Below are 21,482 nucleotides of genomic sequence, written 5' to 3'. Positions count from 1 at the left end.
CTAATAAGTAGATGTGTCGTTAGAAAGCGATTTTTTATTGAATAAATTAAAAGAAATTAAAAATAAAAGAAAAACGATGGTTACGCTAGGGAAGCACGGAAGCAGTAGTCACTGCCTTGAGCAATTTACGACCGCCTTGTAAGCACTTTGGCACAGAAGGAAAAGACGCAATAAATACTGAAAAGCGGGTGGACCGCAAACCAATGCAGAGAGGTGAGGGTTAAGGCAAGTGAAGATGAGAAAGAGGCACTGCACACGCGTACGTCACATGATGCCAAGTGGGCATAGGTGGAACTTGCCCGATTGTGCTCCAAGTTGTATTGTCGCAACTCTCAGTACTGCTCCCAATTACTGACTCATCGCGATTGTTATCCTTTCTAAGCTTGTGCAAAATGTGTGCTAAGAACACCCCCTTCCAGCGTTGGTATGTATAACAGTAAACCGCGCGATATTTTTGCAGTTTACAATCGTTAAAGATTGAAGAAACCTGAATGCAGCGGTGAATTTTAAAGGCACCAAGGCACACTCAAAAACAGTGATGGGTACAAAACATCCCGGTTCTGAGGAAACAGTGCTCCGCATGGTAAGAAATTCATTCATTGAGAAGTATCATGGAGGTAATACACCATGATCAAACGATTAAGGAACATTAATGTGTGGAATGATATTTTGTCTTCGCAGTTACGTAATCTAGTCGCCTCGAAGGCCACGCTATCAGGGGAAAGTAGTTTCTATCCGCTGACAACAATAAAACGCGACTCTGTCGCGAGGTAGAGCTGCAATATATATATATTTTTCCGAGAACATGCGTCCCATAATATTTTGATCACCGATAGTATATTGTTTATTTTGTTTGAGAGATTAAACTCAATTGGTCATCTTTTTCATGTAGAGAAAGTCCTCGTGCGGGCACTTGCTTCATTTTTATTCCGTGTAAACTAATATATGCCAAGACAGTGCTGGGAAGATGGCGTAAGATATATGTAGAAATAAAGGAAAGAAATTCGCCTGCAGATGAGCCATTTCACCTTTGCTTCCCACCTTAGGTTTCAGATTGTCTCCTTCGGTAGCCAAATCACCGCCTCCACGATACGCAGCAAAGTTTGGTAATGTGCGAAGCTGTCCGGTTGCACGCCCCGACAGCCAGAGGCAGAGAGCTCAGGGGTCGCTGGCCCGGCCCAATAACTGGCGGTCTCATCTTTCCAGTGGCACGTGATTCGGCGCTCCGGTGTGCACTTATATATTTTCACGAAAGACTGGCTGTGCTCCGTGCTTTCCTTCTCACTGCGCTGACGCTGCAGAGCGCCAGCTGCTGCAATGCCGCAGCAGTCCGTTCCTCTTCCGAGGTGAATATCGAACGGGGCAAAGAGCGGTCTTTCGTCGGAGATTCGATGATAAACCTACGACTGGCGGTACAAGACAAAAGCCAGCATTGGCAAGAAAGCTCTGCGCATGTGTAACATGTGAAGAAAAAACCTGTGAGTAATGAAAACTATTACCACTTTCAATTAATGAAACCAAAACGCCCGAAGAATCAAAATATTTGCACTCGAATAAGTATTTGGCATAAGGAGAAGCGTAAATTTGCGCCTTCCCTTCGTGTATATTATTCCCGAGCTTCTGCACGGGTTTCTTAATTTTGGTGAACGACATACTAACTGGCGTTCCTAATGAAAGATGTTAGAACAGAAAGAAGGGATGGCTTTCGCTACAGTTGCATTCAACCCTTCCAAATCTGAAAGGCTTTCCGGGCAAGACGCCACAGAGCACCTGTGATAGTTTCACACCTGTAATCATATTAGAATGCTTTGAGTGACTGCAACTGCAGAAATGAGCCACTGATTGGGTGGAAAAACTGGAATGCTGGCCATGCAACGTTTTTCAACGCATTAGGTTTATTGTTAATATATAGGAGCTTCAGTCTTGTCACCAGCTTACCTCATATCCAGTCGTATAATCATCTTGAAGCCGCGTAAGCCCCGCCGTAAGAACTACCGCTGACCCCCGATCATTTTTCGTGAAGCCGTCTGTGGATTGGATTGATCGAAAACTGGGCGCAATGCACCATACCTATTCCGTTGAAGTCGAGAACGAATCGAGACCGTCATATTGCAACTGTCATGGCCATCTCCCATGGGCTGCTGCATATTCACGGCCATCGAGAAAATTTTAAAAAAGTATTACTCCCTGGTTGTTCACCTTCTGTGTGGAAGTCTTCATGAGATGACGGTTTTGCAGCTGGGTAATATTTCCGACTAATTCTCTCATCAGCCAAGCTAAGAAATGCGTGTACAGTTTGTCAGGTGCCATTGGAAATCGCAGTGCGTCCTACGGCCTCGTCTCTTTTTTTGCTGGAGTCTTGACTAATTAAATTCGTTGTCGGAGACACGAGGCAAAGTCGTAGAGTGTGTATTATACGAAACTGCTTTATCTCTATAATTCTATCATCGTCTTTAGATGTTGATCCAAATTTGCAAAACGAAGCGGTAATTTTTTACATTTGGCACACGGAGTTTCATACATTTGACAGAGAGGCTAAATGGCAGAGGGAAAGCGAAGCGCTAAAGCCGTCTCCATTGAAACGGGCTGAAGCCGTAGCCGCTGTCATCAGAAGGCACATGCGCGCTCGCTTGAATCAGATAAGCCGGCATTTGGTATTAGGCAGACATTGCCAAAGGGTCATTGAGACGTTGTTACGATCAACATTGTTTAAAAATGTTACAAAGGGGATGAAAATACTTCAATTCTGCTGTGAAGTTATTTGTAACGAAATCTAGAATGATGTGGTAGTCGCGCGTGCAGGTTTCCTGCAATTCGCAAGAAGTCCGCACAACGAACGCACATGAAGAAGATTTGTTTTGAAAACGCAGATAATCCTTTCATAAACAGTGTCGAAACCACCATTGAAAGAAAACGCAGAGGTGGTTGAAACTGACAGCCAAGAACTTTAAACACTGTTGCTTTGCTTCACAGGCTGAGCTGTCTGTTATTTCGCTGTAGAAAACTTCAAGAATAACGACCATCAGGTGAGCAGAGGTACGGAGGCAACCAATGCGGATTTTTTGGGCTGTAAATCCTATAGAGATGTAAGATGCTTTGAAGCACTACTTTATAGGCGCCTGTCGTTTATCGGAGCGGAAGTTTTCTCAGCGCTAACAATGCTTGTTTGGTTAATAATAGCGATAGGCTATGGTATCCTGCTCTGTAGAAGTTGTCCACACCCCAGAAGAAATTTACAGGGTGCTCCGCACAGGTCCGTAAATATGCTTAGGCGCACATGCTACCGCTTTACGTGAGTGTGTGTTCGCCGTATCATAGCAGACCATAAAAAGGCGGTTGCCCGAAGTCAGGCATACTGTGCGAGCACCTTCCAAAATCAGTAATGTCGCCGAATATGCAGTAAGTGCAACGGAACTGAACTGATTTGTTTTGGTTGCTTGGGGCTTAACGCTCCAAAGCGCCTGTGGCTATGAAGAACAACGTAAACAAGCACTCCGGATGATTTCGACCACAAGGGGATCTTTAACATGCATTGACGCCCCACAGTACATGGGCTTCTGGCATTTCGCCTCCATTACAATGCCACCGCCGCTGCCGGGATCGAACCCACGTCTTTCTGCTCAGCTGTCGAGCACCGTAACCACTGAGTATCCGTGGCGGCGCCTTCACTAAATTCTCGTTTACTATTACGCTGTTTCAGCACGACAGCGTTAAGGCTCCCGTTCTGCCGAAAATCGGGCGTCGTTCTATATTTATCGCTCTCCAACCCTCTTTAACACCTGCTGGGTCCACAGTTATTGATAAAACGTCGAAGTGGAGAGAGGCACCAAGCAGACATGCAATCTTTAAGCAGTGCTAAACAAATTTTGAGTACGGCCTAACAGGACTCGTTCCAGAAAGCTACACAAGAAGAGATAACAGTATGTTACAAAATAGAACGAAACTCCTACTTGCTTTAACAGTTGGTGAAACCATACGAAGAAATATATTAATCCTTTCCTTGAGGAAGCCGTTCAAGCGGTGTAGGCAAAAAGTTTCGAACTCAAGCAAACAATATGACTTGATTCAAGGCTCTAGGGAGACGCTTTCTAGCAAGTTTCGGCCGGAGTTGTTGAGAAGAACATAATTTGATGCTATTTTGAAAGTTTCCGAGGACCCGCTCGCAATATTAACCTACACCAAGCTATGTCCAGGTGCGCTTGCCTGATTATTTTGATATCACCAAACGCAGAGGCTGTTATCGAGAAGAATATGTGGTTGCCTGGCAACAACATTCACGAGACGCAACCTCCTCGAGCAGTGTTCAAGCTGAATGTTTTACGAGTTATATTAACTTAACAGCACAAGAAATCTGTAGATTAGCGAATGAGAGTTGGTGTCTATTTTTAACCCATAGGATATTTAAGACACACTGAACCTTCACCGCAGCGAACGAAACGATGGTCAGAGCGTCAATATTGAAGACTGTTCTGGCTACGTTGGTTGAATAAATTTATTTGTAAGTAATCGTTGAAGGCCGTCATTTCTCTCCGTCAGACAGAAACGAAGAAAGCAAAAAAGTTCCGGCGTAATAAAACAAAAAAACTGCCTGAAATATCGACCATGCCTTTTAAAACCACAAGGCAAAAAAAAAAAACAGGAATTATTCAGGCCAAATTGTTTGCTTTCTTTTACAGCTATGATTAATCCGAATTTCTGAGCACGCTGCCCGGGTGAATGACTCTAAGCCGCCAATTGCTTGTGTGAGAAAATAAAGTTTTAACACCAACAGCCAAGTGCATAGATAGTGAACAAACCGAAAAAAATCTCCAGATAGAGCTACAAGCAGCAAAAACACATTGCTTTAAGGAAGCTTACAAGAGGACATGGAAATGAACATAGAAAGCAGATTTTAGTCGCAAGATGGCGGAATGTTGATAAATTGCTGTAGTTTTCAGGATTGCTGCTGAAGCTCGTGCCCGCCGCAACGCCAATTGTAAAGTTGTAAGAATTGTAAGAGAACATCGCTATTTGCCGTCGGCAAAGGATACTTGCCGGTATAAGTAGTTGAAGTTCTCTGCTTGGCACGTCGCTTCTAATTAAGTACGTTACTGAAGCCTCTGCTGGTATGAGAAAAAAATCATTTTTGCTTTAATCCTCCCCAACTTAAGCTATACATAGTCACGAAATTGCCGCAAAGCGGCGAATTGCAGTCTGAAATCTATTCATGGGTGTGACAAGGAAAACATTCTTGATTACTCTTACGCAAGACGCTTGTACATGTGGCGCACTGCTCGTAGCTCAAGTAACAGATTATAACACTCGGCCATCGCCCCTTTGTGCCCACTCACTTTAGGACGCTTGGCCTTATGATAAGAAGGAGCACTCCAGCGACTGCGCAGCTGACTAGGTACTAGATGTGAGCCCCGCAGTAGCCGCCTAGTGGTTACAGCATTACATTCGCCTATGGGTGGTGGTCGGCTTGACACCCAGTTATGCCGGGGAGCCAGCGGTGATACAATGTGTACGACCATTCCTATTGTCTCGTGATCAGTGTCTTTTGGCTGAAATTCTTGGGAATTCGGTCCTGATCCCACCTTGAGTAACCGAGATCATTTTATGCCATCGCGCATTTTTCTCTCAGATGCCCTGCTGCAATAAAAAATCATCGCCATCATTACTAAATTAGCGCTATGACAGCAAATGCCGACGCTGTAAGCAGGTGTTGATAAAGGCAGCGTGGAGGCTGTCGTTTGCAATTGTAGCTGGACGTACTTACGGTCGATTGTGCACGCTAATACGTTCAGATCGGGAGCCTGTGCCTTAACACCTATAGTACTGTAGAATTTTTACGAATGCGTGTTCATTCCAGACATTATACCGAAATTAAGTGTGTTTACTGAAAAGTAGAGTGTGTATTTGAACAAAGACATGTGTTGTTTCCCTCAAACGAAGGCTCGGTTTACACTTGCTTAAGTTTAATGTTTCAAAAGCTCTAGAGCTGCAGGCTAAAAGTAATCTGATTTATAGAATCCTAACGCGATGACGTAAAAAATTCAGTGTTACCTATAAAACAAATTAGCGAGTCAATTCTTCCTGAACTCGTTATTGTTGAGGAATTTGTGCCTCTTTAGTAGCTCGAAAACCTCATTCTCTGTTTTTCTACTCACACCCAGTGTTGGCTTTTTACCCATGCAAAGCTCAAAAACGGTAACGTTGCCAGCGCTACTTCTCACCGCATATTGCAGTCCAGTTATGATAGAAAAATTTAAGTTATTTTGCTGAGATTTCAATTTTGCGGTTTCGAGCTCTTTCTTACAAGCACGCCTGCAATTTAATGCAGTTTTGGTTTTGACGGCAGCGAACTGGAAAGTTCGATGCATTTAGTAGCATGGATGATGACAATAATGTGAAACAATCTTTGAAATGTGCATCTAAATAGTTATAGTGCATCAGAAGAACCCAATCTTCGTTGCCAGTTAAGTTTTTGTGCATATTGTTGGCAGATAAATTTTAGAGACACCGGATAGAGACAAAGAGATAAATTTAAAAGATTCATGCGCTCTCCGAGAACTCTGATAGAGTGAGTTTTCTTCGGAATGGCTTTTTTTGCTTTACTGATTCTGAAGACCGATGTCCAATTTGGTGCAGATTGGCGCGGCAAATAGACGAACAGATATTTTTCACTAGCACAGGCCATAGGCGGGGGAGATTGATCATGGTGCTGGTTTCGGTGTACCTAGTTTCTCGAGTTGCTTTCTTAACAGCTCTGCATGAAAAATGTTGGCTGCCTCAAAAAAATAGTCACTGCTTGAGGCCAGTATTAAGAGACATGGAATATACTTGATCAACTTCGAAGACTGCGTACTCATTTCGTTTTGAACTGCGAACGTAAAATTATCAACATCCAGCCCCAAAACACCGCTCAAGATGATTTTGGCACGCGGCGAGTTGCACGTAATACGAATAAAAATTTCTTTTTATCAAAACTTCACCACGCGGCTGCAGTGAAGACAACCCTGCATCAGAGGTGGCATAGCCGAGTTGGAATGAAGCATTGGGCTACATTTATTGAAAGGTAAGCGAATAATATTTCTTGCGAGAGCGCCAATCCTGCGCTGTTAGTGACTTGTGGAATTGAGTCAGAATTTCACTTATGTTAAAGAAAGCGACTTTCTCCTACTTATATTGCCGGTTTGTCTCCTCTAGGTTATAATGAGAACAATTCAGTTTGAATGCAAACCTGCGGCGAAAAACTTCGTATCTCACGCAGCATTTCGAGGTTAATATAAAAATTTTTAACACTTCTATAAGGCGGTAAAGAAAAATATAATACAGAAAGGAATTAAAATTTTGTAGTGAAAAATAAATTTATAGAAGCAAGCGTTTAAATTTATTTCAAAATAATGAGATCCCTCACTTCGTAGAGTTCTGGTTTTATGTCTTATTTCGACCTTATTTATTCGTATGAAACACAATTCTAACATCTTGCCGTCATGTACGGTCAGCAATGAATTTGGTTCTTGAATGAGCAAAGCATATTTTTCTAAAATATCGCCAATTTAATATAGACTTTATTAATAGGTTTAATCGCTTCCTATAGCCCTAGCGGCCTGTGCATGCCAGTGCTCAACAACTTGATCAGACCTGCATTCTCTACAAATCATTCATGTTTGCCAGGGAGCAGGAGAGTCAAGACCAACGAGTTATGAGATCACAATAACGGCCGGAATGTGCAAAACAAATTTCACTCTATCGCCTCCCACATCAGCTTCAGCGGCAATTGTTTTGAATGTCATTACACCTTGGCTTTCTTTTTAATGCATTCACAGCATACTTATCTTCCGCCAAAAACTCTCGGCCTCTCTCTCCACTTTCCGTAAGCAAATTGCAGTGAGCCCGCCGCCTAAAATGCTCCACCTACCATTACTCATGCACATCCTCTCTTCAGGAGGCCTCCACCAACCAGGAACTCACCATCCAACCTCCTGCACCAACCACAAGCCTTACCCGCCACAAGGCCACGCAGCGCCGGAAGGAGAAGGCGGCAGCAAAACTAAGCTCAAATTCGCAATGGGAAGGCGGTCAAAGGAAAAACGAATTGCACAACGAATACTGCTAAAGTATGTCTGTCTCATCACATCTTACGATTGCTTGCGCATTTTTTACATCGAAAACTTTACTGGCCGCGAACTTGCGATTCGACCGTGGCGGTGATCTGAGGAGGCACATGACGTCACAACGCGCGCATCGCCGCGGAGCCTAACCGGTCTGGCCGGGCCGGCGGTGGCTGGCGCATTCGGCGCGAAATAGAGACGTGCTCCAAGTCTCCGCCAGTGCGGTCAGAGCGCGCCGAAGCCGCCGGACGCGTCGGCGGTCAAGCACAGTTGGAGTATAGAGGGTCTGGCTTTGGCCGACCTGGTGTCGTCGTGCAGCGCGTGCGCGCGCGTTATGCCGGAGTATGAACACGCCTTAACTGAGTCTGCGCTTAACCGCTAACCAACGTATTCGGTAGCGGCATCTATGAGAGCCACTGAAACCACCCGCACACTCACTAAATAAAAAGAAACTGTGCCGAGACTCTAAATCTAACCAGGGCCTTTGGCGTTTGAGGCGGAGACGCTACCACTCCGCCACGACGGCTCAAGCTTAAACAATGAATAAAGGTGCCTGTAGTGAATGCACTCTTCCGATGCAGAAGTCTCCTCGCTTTCGCTACGCTACGTATATCCTTGCTTAACAGAGCTGGGCCATCAGCAATATTTTTGTGTAATCATTTTTTTTCAATTCGTTTTTTAGGGTAGCGTCATAAACAGAAGAGTATTATTTGAAAGGTCTCATTTTGTCAATTTATTTCCAGCAAAAGTATATCTTGATTCACAAGTTTTCGGTGTTTCTTTTTCTGCCATTAGTTTGTGGTCTGCATTGAGTCCTAGCACATGGAAGAAATGAGACACTATACCTTTTGAAACCATTGGATCCATTGAATCTATTAGGAGCCAAAACAAGAAGCAACATAAAAAAATGCAGTTTTACCTGTCAACTTGCCTTTTGACCATATTTTCAAGGTGGTTATTGCGACTGACCAAAATTGAAATCACAGACGAGGCCGCCACCACACTACTAACAGGTCATATTGCAAGCAAACATGGCCTCTCTCATATACCTTCTGCACTTTATTACCTTTTAAAGCTCACCCTCTAACACGCCTAGATAACAAGCGTGGCTTTTAAAAACGCGCGACGCAACGTGAGTCAAGTGCTTTATTGCAGTGGTTTACGCCATTCATTTATCCCGCGAAAAATTCCTGTAGTTTCACCTAAGATGTTCTCAATTTTTTTAAAATAGTCCTTTCGAGTTGTAGAATATTATGTATATTCGTAAGATAGCACATAATGTAACTGAAAAAATTGACTGACGTCAACGTCGTATTTCCTCCGAACTGTAACGGTCAGCTTCGGTGCCAGGAGAGGAATAAGGTACAGTAACCGTGAACGACAGCGGCCTATATGCGCTGAGCGACCATTTGGAAGAGCCAGGGTGACAAGCAAATGCGTCATTTAAGAGACCGAGCCAGTGGCAGGCCGGGCGTATTGCACACGCTTGGTTAGTAGCAGGGGTGGGCAAATTCCTTCATTTATACTTTTCCTTCCTCATCCTCTATTTCGAACCCATGGCCCTCCCTCACCCTCACCCTCACTTTTAAAAGTTATTCAGCCCTCCCTCACCCTCATCCTCATTCCAAAAACTTCCTAGGCCTCCCTCACCCTCGTCCTCACATCGCCGGCCCTCCCCCAACCTCACCCTCACTAACAGTCATTTTAAAATACGAAGAATTGTTTTGCAGTAGGCAACTTCTGGCGATATTACTGAGTAACAAATATATAAGACAAGCCCGCAAGGCTCTATTGGACGAGAGGCTAGATGCCTATATTGTTGTGCGCGTACGTGCGCTTGTGTTCTTTGAGCTAGTATATGTAAGACAAAACCAAGACAGTTACGAGTTGATCCCGAAAATATCACTCTGCCGTTACTTCATGTGTTCGAACCCGACCGCGGTGGCTGCGTTTTTATGGAGAAAAAACGATAAGGTGCTCGTGTGCTGTGCGATGTCAGTGCACGTTAAAGATCCCCAGATGGTCAAAATTATTCCGGAGCCCTCCACTACGGCACCTCCTCTTCCTTTCTTCTTTAACTCCATCCTTTATCCCTTCCCTTACGGCGCGGTTCGGGTGTCCAACGATATATGAGAGAGATACTGATCAGTTTCCTTTCCCCGAAAACCAATTATTATTATTATTAATTACTTCATGCGCGCACTGCATGCATACATTTGCCCTGCACTTATAACATTTCATTGCTATCTATATGCACTGCTCACATGTGCTCAAATGCTCTGAATAGTGATTTCCACTATTCAGCCCAAAATGCTGCGTTTTAGCGACCCGTTTGATTTTGAAGTGGCCTGAGTAGTTTTATTTTAAGCGAAAACTTATGAGCCTCTCTGCAGCGGAAAGCCAGCATCGCGCTGGGCAAGACACTAAATAAATAAAAAGCTTCATAGCCAGGGGAGCGGGATCCGAAACGGCGGCGGCGCTAAAAAATCAGTTCCGCTCGCCACTGCTACAGACCACTACGCCATTGCCACACTTTTCTTTAAGCATGGTATTTATTACATTGAAAACATATTCTATTTACATTAACTAAAATATTTACAAAGCATTTAGGAAATTCCACGAAACACAGCAAAAAGACAGCAGCAGAGCCGTAGACGCGAGGTAAGGGTGAGCACATCACCAAGAGGTAGTGCCACTCCGCAAGTAGGTCGTTACATACATTTCTCTCAGATGAACCATCAGTTCGGAGAAATCTTAACATCTTGCCTCAACGGAATGTTGTTGTTATTGTTAGCCTATCAAAAAATGGCACATACCCACACTGGGGGATCGGCCAAGAATCGGGTGGCTATTCACCTCAACGCAGTTAACAAAAAGGAAAAGCACGTGGGAGCGCAACACCGGTGAATTTTTCGTCATGAACAGGAAAGGGATGAGTGTTTTGATTTTAAAATTTTAAGAATAATAATAAAGAGAGGGATTAAATATTAATGATTTAGTCAAAATGTAATAAATGATAGAAAAGAAAAGGATGGAACACTTAGCAAGGCAGTCGGTGAGATTCTATCAGGAAATTTTGAACAGCGGTGCAAACAGATCTGTGGCTGAACCCAAATGTGGTGGCGCCAAATGATAGCAAGAGCGGGCTGCTCACACTATGGCCAAGATGCTGCAAGGGCTCCTCCAGCAACCTTTTTCTCAGTGAGTTGAATCGGCGACAATACAGCCAAAAATGTTCAATAGATTCTGGCTCACAGCAAAATGCACAAAGGGGAGAGATCGCCAAACCCAACTTGTGTAAATAGAAATTTAGAGGGGGGATACGGCAGCGCAGCCTCGTCAGTAATACTTCAAGCTGCCGAGAGCAACAAATTTTCCTGTTCCAATAATATTTAAGGTGCTCATAATCCGCCGATGTTAAAAGTGATGTCTCTTGCGTGCTTAAAAACGCACGTCGCCGAAATCTAGATGCTGTAATGCAGGCTGTAGCCGGGATGATTGGCAACACGGGGCCGCTGAGGGAAGTCTTTGCGAGATTATCAGCAATCTCATTTACTGTCACACTGCTGTGGCCGAGAACCCATACTTAATGAACAAGGCTCAAATGCAGAGGAAGTAGGGATAAGAAAGTTGATAAAATGGGACCGTCAACCTGTGCAGCGAGGGACGAACACAAAGATAAAGAATCAGTAATTACTGCAACTGCTGTAATAGAGGGGCCTAGCTTGCGTAGAGCAAGTACAACTGCTAGAAACTCTGCTTGAAAAATAGGGGTGAAATCTGGAAGGCGCAGAGAAAAGGACCAGTCTAAATGCGAGCAAAATATTCCCGCACCTGCTTTTTCATTGCATTGCGATGCATCAGTGGCTATTGCTGTATCTGTAGGTAGGGTCCTCAGATGATCTTCTAGAAGACCATTTAGAATACTCGGTGGCAAAAGTTTTGCATTTTTTGGGAATATGTCGTCGAAAACAATGTGGTTAGTGGGCCCATTCCGAAGCGCAGGAAGGATATCATAAATGTTTACATTTAAAGGCTGAAGTAATCTTTGCACAAACACTACCTGAGGGGAATTGAAACGAGACCAGGGGACACCAATAAAAGAGGTCGGCTGAGAACAGAAAATGCTTTGGGAACGGTGGAAATGGGATTCCTAGATCCTGAGGTACGGTTGAACAGTTAAAAATTGAAGTCGTGATAAGAGAGACGGAATGCGGGCTTCAAGGTACAGCACATTGATAGCCACAAATTTTGGAAGGCCGAGGCACATGCGAAGTGCTTCCCTCTCTAAAAGGACGAGAGGGCGAAGTTTATATGTAGCCGAGCCTGAAAACAACACTGAGCCAAATTCTGAAATTGGCCTGACATACATTATGTAGATCATTTATAGCGCATCTCTGCGCATGCCGTACCGGTGATGACATAATCTCCGTAACATGCCCACGGCACGAGCCCCTTTCGCCGCGACATGGTCAATGTGAGGTCGCCAGGTGAGTTTGTTGTCATAAATGACCCCTAGGTATTTTAGGGATTGAACCTGCGGTATTATTTTTAACTGGCAAGTGAGAGAGACCACTACAGGAGTGAATAGAGGGAAAACAAGAGTAGCGCACTTGCCAACATTTAACTTCAGGTGTAATGCGCTCAACCAGTGCTCAAGTGTATTCAAATATGACTGCAACAGACCATACAGAGAATGTATATCCGGCGCAGCAGCAAAAAACGCAATGTCGTCCGCATAGACGTAAGTGCGTACATGGCGGTGGAGAGGAATTGAGCTTAACAGAATATTAAAGAGCACAGGAGAAAGAACAGCTCCTTGCGGTACACCTCGCGTTTGTCTATACCTCTCTGAATGAACGCCATTATGGACGCAAAAGAATTCAATGTTATGAAGAAATGCAGATATCCATGCAACTATATAATCTGGAAATTGAAGAGACTGTAGCCTATGTATCAGGATGGAGTGTTCTACACTGCCGTAAGCTTTGGCGACATCTAACGTAACCAAAGCCGCGACCAGGCGTTGACGACGAGCAAGGAGAATTCTGCTCTCAAGATCAGCATGTACATTCCATATCGAACACCGTGGCCGGAAACCGATTTGGCACGGGCTGAGTATACTTTTGCGGTCCACAATGGCTGACACCCAAATTAGTAACAACCTTTCTATCAACTTTACCACGTTTGATGTTAAAGAAATTGGCCTAATATTATCCAATTCATAGCCTCCACCCTGATTTTTAAGTCATGGGATCACCTTGGACAGCTTCCACTCGGAAGGTATCCAAGCGTGTTTGAGAGAGTAGTTTATTAGGTGCAATAAGGAGTTGGGAGACTCTTCAGATAGAATCTTGAGCATCTTTGTGGTAACACCATCAGGGCCAAGAGCAGCAGCTGGCAATCTCTGGACAACTTGTGAAAGCTCTGATAGATTTACTTGTGAGGCATTATCATTTGGTACGACTGGTGCAAACAACAATGGTCGCATAGGTAGTAAAGACGAGAACCGCTTTTGCAGGCCTGTAGCTATAATTCAACCGCCTGGATAGCTTCTACAGGTGACATAACTAATGACCGAAAATTATGAGAGGACATGAGCTGTTTCCTAGACCGTAGAAAATCGAATAGTGCACGTCGGTTGCCCGCCTTTGAAAGATAATCGAAGTGTTCTGAGTCATATTTTTCCTTTGCGCGAGAAACTGTGCGTTTAAAGGTGGCTGCAATAAATTTATAATCACTCCAGTTATTCGGACATTAGTTATGAAGAAACTTTTTCCATGCTGCCTTCCTCCGCCTGTAATCTCTTGTACAGTCCGCATTCCACCAGTTAGAAGAATTCCCTTTTGTTGGCCTCACCAGGAACTCCGACTTTTTACGGCTTTCCTCAATAGCCAGACATATGCTTGCTGACTGGTGGACCTCGGCGATGTTAGACACTGGAGCAAGGGCAGAGCCCAACGCCGTCTGAAATCTGTCATAATTTACATGTGACCGCAACTGAGAACACGCCGGAGTAACACGACATATGATATCAAAATGAATAGGTATATGATCACTTGAAGTGCCGCTATCAACTGTCGACCAATTCGTTACGCCAATTCCAGGACTAATGAACGTGAGATCTAAAACAGATTGAGTGTGTGAGCGAAGATAAGTGGCCGATCCTGAATTTAAGTACATCAGGTTGTGACCAGAAACCCAGTCCCAAAGGCGCTTCCCGCATGAATTAGTCCTAAAACCCCAAGACACATGGTGAGAATTGAAGTCCCCAGCCACGAGAACTGGGTTTTTACAGTTTACGAGTAAAAAGTCCAGAGGCCTAACATCCTTGACTCCATTGGGGAAATAACAATTTGCTATTGAAAATGGAGAGCACCCAGGAAGTACAAAGTCTATTGCCAAAATCTCACAGTCAGGAGACATTTGTTGAAAAGATACCACAGCCCTGTGGCAAAATTTTGAAGAGACTAAAGTTAGTAAACCCCCGCCTCTTGACTGGCGGTCTACGCGAAATGAACGGTAATTTTTGATATGAAAATTTTTGTCGGTTGAAAGCCAAGTTTCTTGCAGAATTATGACATCCGGATTAAGCTGAGTAGAAAGGCAGTGTAAAACTGTAGAAGCGGAAAAAATAGAGCGACAGTTCCACTGCAGAACTCGCAACGACGCTATGGTTGCGAAAGTCTAGCAGCAGCAACTGCCTGCTCCAAAATGGTATCCTTGGGTTTAGTGCCAAACTGCTTCTTCTTTGATTTGGGCTGGGTGCCCAGAGAAGACAACGAATGAGACATGGGGGCCCACTGCGCTTAAGAAGCCGCGCATCAGGCTCCACCATCTCGGAATCATACATTATATCAACATCCCTCGAAGTACCCTAGGAAGTTACAGCGGAAGGGACAGAAGTTTGTTCCTGGGGTTGTGATGCTACTGGAATTGGAGACCGGATAAGAGGAGGGGGAATTGCTGTTGAAAAAGGTGCCAAACAAGCCTGCACGGCATGTGTAATCTGAGTCGCTAGAACATTTGTAAAGCACTCCGACACACTTGCGACAATCTTTTCTACCATTTTAGACATCGAAGCCTCCACAGCAGCCGCAATTGCCAGGGACAGCGTCGAGTCTAACATGGCACCTTGCCGAGCGGTCACACCGGCATAACCGTGGGCACGTTCTTTGACCTCTGAAATAGCGTCACGGCGCGAACAGCGTTTCCTGTCAATTATTTCCAGAATTTGAATTTCCTGAGCTCGAGAGGGACAATTTGAGTAGTTTGCAGAGTGCGCACCACCGCAAAGGCAACACTTCTCATTCTTCTCAGTGCAGGTGCTTGTTGAATGACCATCCCCACAGTTGCGACACCTCAAGTTGGATTTGCAACCGCCAGCGCTATGTCCATAGCGCCAGCAGTTGTTACACTGCAGAGGCCGAGATAATAATGGGTCTACCCGAAAAATTAGAGGCCATGCCTTGATTTCAGAGGGGCAGGAAGTGCCGGCAAAGGTAGCAATCACTGATTCAGTGGGCATCCGCACGTTGTTTACATCCCGGCTACAGCGGTGCACAGCAACAACACCTGCAGCCGACAGAAGCTCAAGAGGCTCTGCCGGAGACAGGGAAGAGTCTACACCTCGTACAATACCTTTCGTGCACGCCAGATGAGAAGGGATGAAAGAACTTACCCGAAGGGAGGCTAAGGATGAAGAGTTTAGTAAATCTCTTACACAGGCGAGGTCTGGCGATCTGCACAGAATCCCACCGCGTCCAAACTGGCGAACCTCTGAGATTGACTCATAATGAGAAGTCGCCGACTGGAGAGCAGCCCGAACAGCACCAGGATTCTTCATCCTGATAGCACCACCATCCTTAGGCACCAGCGCGACAGGGATACTGCCGACACCACTGCGCAAAAAAGCTTCCAACAGTAGGAGATCAGTTGACAGAGAAGCCGACCAGAGGGAACTCCCCTGGCCGGGAGACTGGGTGGACATAGTCCGGGCCTACTGCCTTACTGCGCAAAGACGCAGAGAGAAAATGCCACAATCAGCCACCCGAAACTTAGCCGATTGTTCCCAGCAGAGCAGAGCCGTCGGGGCAGCGATGAACAGGACGAACGCCACTGGGTCGAACGATGTTCTCCTAACAGAGCCAAGAGTCAGTGGGCAGGCCCGGGCACAGGACGAACGCCACCTTCATGACCTTCATACATTTCTCTCAGATGAACAATCAGTTGGGAGAAATCTTAACATCTTGCCTGAAGGGAATGTCACGCCCTCAAGTTGTGCTTACAATGTTGTCTTCTTCGTCACACACCCGCGTTCATGCGTTTTAATTTGCGACCCTTTGATGCTGTAGGTTTAAAGCGTGGTCTTCATCATCTTCCGTCCACAAGAAACGTTGGGAGATTAAAAACTGAAATTCAGAAGAAATTTCATTGCTATCTATATGCACTGCTCAAATGTGTCAGCGCATTGATGTGTTTGTGTACAAAAACAAATTAACGTCAAGAATATCAAGAAAAGATTGAAGTAGCGTTTACAACGGTGGTTAGCATAAGTGCTAAGCACATAAATGAATCAGAACAAGGAATGTTCGAATCACCATTGCAAGATGACATTGCGATACCAGTCGGTCTTCTGAATTTCAGTTTTTGACCTCCCAACGTTTCTTCCGGATGGAAGATGATGAAGACCACGCTTTCAACCTACAGCGTCAAAGGGTCGCAAATTAAAACGCATGAACGCGGGTGCGTGACGAATACGACGACATTGTAAGCACAACTTGAGGTCTTGACATTCCGTTCAGGCAAGATGTTAAGATTTCTCCCAACTGATTGTTCATCTGAGAGAAATGTATGTAACGACCTACATGCGGAGTGGCACTACCTCTCGGTGATGTTCTCACCCTTACCTCGCGTCTACGGCTCTATTGCTCTGTCTTTTTGCTGTGTTTTGTGGATTTCCTAAATGCTTTGTAAATATTTTAGTTCATGTAAAAGTATATGTTTTCAATGTAATAAATAAAATGCTTAAATAAAAGTGTGGCAATGGCTTAGTGGTCTGTAGCAGTGGCGAGCGGAACTAATTTTTTAGCGCCGCCGCGGTTTCAGATCCCGCTCCCCTGGCTATGAACCTTTTTATTTATTCAGTGTCTTGCCCAGCGCGATGCTGGCTTTCAGCTGCAGAGAGACTCATAAGTTGTCGCTTAAAATAAAATACTCAGGCCACTTCAAAATCAAACGGGTAGCTAAAACGCAGCATTTTGGGCTGAATAGTGGAAATCACTAACTCCCCGAGTCTGGAATGAACGATTGCTGCGGTTGACATTTTAGTGCTCTAGAGCTTCCACTCCGCCGAAAAGCGGTTGTCTGTCTGCCCGAAGCATGCTTCTAGCACGTGAGCCGCATTGGTCACATGACTATGTGACGTCATCACAAGCTGCACACGGGATTGTGAGCAAACTGCCCATCATGGCAGTTCAATTAATGATTAGTCACGAGAGATTCCTCAGGAACAACATGGCTCCCTCAAGCCCCATCGATGGCAGCACCTTCCATCGCAGGGCACTGACGCGTAGCTTAAATGTTGCACCTCTGCGCCAGGAGGGGAATCAGTACTCCCAGGGATCTGTGAATGTAGACAATGACCTATTCTACCGCAGTACAAGTCTGAAATGAAGCAATATCACGCAAACATACATCATATGATATATCAACCAAAGTAAGCCAGTTCCGGTCCAGCAAAACCCAAGCTAAACCAGCGTGATTTTTTTCTTTCCACGTCTACGCGTTATGAAAACATCATGCCTGCAAGAAATTTAGTTCGTAAAATCAGGCGCGCCATTACGTTACCACCAGTGTCACCAGAGGTAGAAATAAACCATGATACGTTCCTGTTATTTGGGCAGATGTAAAACATTTTCTGTTTTAGCACATCGCAGAATGCAAGGCGGAGCAAGCGATGATTCAGACCAAGGTGGTTAAGCGGAATTGTGGTCTCATCTCTTTTGTCCTCATTATCAAAATCTTGTATCCATAGGGCAACCAACAGCTTCAACGAACAAATTAAAAGGTTGAAGGAAGCTGGATACCCGGATGGTGTTATGTTATTGGGCTGTAACAAGGTAGCCAAAAAGCTTAGGAATCTATGTTTGGTCCCTAGTCCGGGAAAAGAGAAGGAAAGAAAAAAGTTTGCCATTCTCCCATACGTACACCGTATGTCACATAATCTTAACAATGTGGCAAAAAGGTATGGCGTAGGGGTGGTTTTTTCAGCACCCAAGAAACTTAAAAGGGTTTGTGCTGTTTTGGAAAGAAAGGCTGAACAACGAAAAGAATCTGAAATAACTTGTGTGGTTAAGCACGAAACAATGTATGTGCCATGCGCAGAAGAGGTTGTGTACAAAATCCTAATGTCATGCGGACAAATATATATCGGGCAGACGGGGCGTTGCATCAATACACGTTTGAAAGAGCATGCAAATAATCTGGAAGCTAACAAATCTAATTATCGAGTTGACCATGTTCGAGACTGCCAATTTTGTTTTCCTTCATTGCCTTACTGTGATATCCTCTACAAAAACCCGTCCCGATTAACACGTGAGATTATGGAAGCATATCACATGAAGAAAAAAACAAGGTTTTGTGTCAGTAAGCCATCTATTTCATTATATCACAGTGAGGTTGCATACCTCGATGCCACGTAGAAACTTGGGGTTTGTCTAGGTACTAGCTGATAAGTTGGCCACTTTGTCTATAAAATGTACTGTTTTCCTTAAATAAATTTCAGTTGTGAGTCAGCGCTTCTCATGTATTTTCTTCCACTCTGTCCGCGTCGTTGCGCTGTTTGCCACCGATATGTACCACGAACTCGCCCGTTCGGCTATTGTGGTTAAGCGGCTGCTTTATTTCTATGGTAAGACTACAGTGGTTGGCTTTGCCCACCACTCTGCGGCAACGCTTTCTTATACTGCAATACCAGCGAAAATAGAAAATAGAAAGGAAAGAGGTATCTACTGCACTGCTAACAGTGTGAATGAAAAAACCTCACAGCATCGCCGCCTGCTGGCTTTGACCTGACAGTTGAATTTCGTAGAACTATTTTTTGCACCGCAGCCAGTTTTTTGAAACCTCGCTGAGCTGAAATTGGACTCCGTTCCGGGAAACAAGGCTTGGAAATTCAATAGTCTTACTAGGTATAATTTCTACATGTTTTACTCTACACTATGATCATCTGACAGACTCGGGGCTGATAATAAAATTGTTGGCTGCGGTGCAACGGTTGTACCAGCGGCCACCCGCAAGACCCGGCCAGTGCCTCCTTGTTAGCGCAGTACGCAGAGTTTGTCACCTAATAGTTCACAGAATTTTAAAAAAGTCTGCTTGAGTTAGAAGAGCACTATTTTCGGCATAAAATTGTCAGCGGTATAGCCGAGAAGGCGTACGTCTCCCTGCCTTTCGTGTTAGCCTCGTGTACATTCAGGCTGCAGAAACTACGTCTTTCCCAAAAATCTTCACCCTAAGAACAAGCATTTTAAACTGGGAATTCCTGATGGGTTGCAGAGAAAAGCAACCTTAGCCCACAGTACAATTCGGGCGACCACCCTCGCCCTCAGACAGTGCATCTTGCTCTCCCTCACCCTCGCCTCATCATGTCTTCCCTCCCTTCCTCACCTCACCATGTCTGTCATCCCTCACCTTCGTCCTCACGAATTTTTATGCGCCCATCATCTCTCACCCTCACCTCACCAAGTGAAATCCTCATGAGGTGAGGATGAGGACGCCCTCATGAGGGCTCGCCCTCGTGAGGATACTCATCTCTGGTTATTAGCGTGCCACTGCACATTCCCGACAAGCAGAAGTCCCAAACGCGCAGGCTTTGAGTGGCACCAACACCCGAAGAGATGCTTCGGTCGAAGATATATGACAGCTGTCACGCATAGCAGCACCAGAACCGTGAGAGTTCTCGTTCGAGAAGCGCCATATCGACGACCGAAGAATGGAAACTTCTCGAACAGTATGAGGGTTCTTTCTTTAGGAGGTGCGTTTATGATCGCTGTGCGCTTCAGTTTCCTAGGAGATCAGATAAATGAAAGTGAATGCAGTTTTTATTGTGGCTGTATGGTCCGCTTCTTTGTCTGCGCACCTGTACACTCCGCTCGTAAAAAGATAAACAGAAGGAACCGACAGACGGAACGACGAAATTGCGATAGGCGGAGCTGTGATATCGCTAAAAGCTAAGGGCGAACTGGCAGGGCTATTCCAATATGGTTTTATAGGCCATTCCGATATAGGGAAGAGGGGCGGGGGAGGCTTTACTCAAAACTATTTTGTGTAGCAGCCCTCAGTGCTCAGCAGGTCTCATTGCTCGGAAGGATAGCATTCCAGGCAATATGAAGTCAATGAAATTGCCGTGCTGCAGAACATCGATACTGCCTCGTACGAGAGTGGCAGTTCAAGTGCTTAACTGCCAGCGACGGCCGAGCAGTGTGCATTGCCAGCAAACAACCTATCTTTTGCAGGACTGCAGTACCGGTAGAATGCGCGTTAGCGACCACCTGTTGCTAACCGACTTCCACTGGGCTGCAGAAATGGATACGGCTTGGTAATCACGTCGCTGGTTTGCTGGCCAGAGATCAGTAACTCGCGCCAACACTTCTTTGCACCTGGCAAGCTTTCCTTGTGGTAACCTCACTTCATGCGCACTGTACATTGAGTTTGTTTGGCCGACGGGCTTGACATTTCGCATTTGCCCTGTGCTTCAGTGTACTTTAATTTTCTTCACGAATGTAAGTGAACGCGCTAGGGTTAATGAGTTTTGCAGCTCCTTGTAATGACGTTTTCGGGCGCTAGCACTAAGACTCCCACTCAGCCAAAAATTGTCTGTTACTTTGGTGTGCGGTGCCTAATCTTGTTGCAGTCTGCCCGCCTGCCCATCGATTTGTGGACAACCTGCCATATGTATGCCACAGTGGCAGGTAGAAGTTCAATTATTGATTGGTCACACGCTGTTGCTCTGGAAGAACAACGTGGGTCACACAAGCTATACCGGTAGCAGCACCTGCCTTTGCAGGACAGTGGCGCAACTTTTACCCACTGCACCGTCGGGTCAGGAGTTGTATGAGGGCTCCCAGGGATCTATGAATGTGGAGAATGAACACTCTTACTGGTTAACAAACCTTTCTTGACTCGCATGAGTTGACAGGAGTCATCATGATTGTGCCAACACTTACCACTTGCCATTACAAAACATGACCATAGAAAGTCAACATAAACCATGCAAAACTATGGCTAATCGACTTAGCGCCTGTTCATTTCTGATTAGCTCCAAGAGAAACCGCCTGCGAATTTTTGCATACTGTTGTTCTATCCTATTTCTGTCCCCATGCT

Source organism: Amblyomma americanum, chromosome 2, assembly GCF_052857255.1.
Source record: "Amblyomma americanum isolate KBUSLIRL-KWMA chromosome 2, ASM5285725v1, whole genome shotgun sequence".
Taxonomy (NCBI): domain Eukaryota; kingdom Metazoa; phylum Arthropoda; class Arachnida; order Ixodida; family Ixodidae; genus Amblyomma; species Amblyomma americanum.
The sequence above is the reverse complement of the archived record's forward strand: the minus strand, read 5'-3'. Positions refer to the sequence as shown.